This window comes from Mus caroli, chromosome 9 (assembly GCF_900094665.2).
Source record: "Mus caroli chromosome 9, CAROLI_EIJ_v1.1, whole genome shotgun sequence".
Taxonomy (NCBI): domain Eukaryota; kingdom Metazoa; phylum Chordata; class Mammalia; order Rodentia; family Muridae; genus Mus; species Mus caroli.
Window position 1 is genome coordinate 84,586,549 of NC_034578.1, and position 846 is coordinate 84,587,394.

The following is an 846-nucleotide window of genomic DNA, read 5'->3' on the forward strand; positions in this document are numbered from 1 at the left end:
CCTGAAAGGCAAGTTTCTCCTATGCCTGGAACCAGGGACTCCAGTATGGAATTCCTGGGGAAATTTTAATTCCTGGGGTCCCTTGTTTCACTTGTCTGATAANACATTTAATATGTCTCTTTAAAATACTTTGTGGTTAGGAAGTTGTATGTGAATTCTGTAAGTTTCACAAGAGCCCGATAATTTAATTTCACAATCCACTACTATTTCACAGTTTAAGTAAGAGTATTGGGAANTATTCCGGGTACACAAAAAACGCTATGACAGTCACACCCCAAAAATGCATGGTTTAGAAATTCTGACAGAGTCAATATTGTACCATATAAGGTGAAACCTTCCATTTCTCACTCCCCCACCCCCACCACCATCTGTATCACAGGCCTCCAGTTTCCAGAACCTAGAATACAGTGTGTGGCCACTGAGAACTTCCATTAGGAATACTCCACCAGGCTGGTCTAAAACTTAAAACTCCATTTATAACATTTGTGAAAAGATTAGTAAAAGCTCCAGCCAATTAATTTAGATATGATGAACCTTTAGAGTGTAATTTATTCATAAAGTAGATTCGATCCATGTAAATCACACTATCCCACAGCCATTATGAAAGTCTAAAAGCATCGAAAAACTGTTAGAGCTAGCTGGATTCTGGAGAGAAGGGAGCTCAGTATAACTGTTTATAGACTTCCTTCAAAGTCCAACATTTTCTCCTCCATCAAAAGTAACCAGTGAGCCAGGCATGGTGGCNCACACCTTTAATCCCAGCTCTCGGGAGGCAGAGGCAGGTGGATTTCTGAGTTCGGGGCCAGCCTGGTCTACAAAGTGAGTTCCAGGACAGCCAGGGCTACA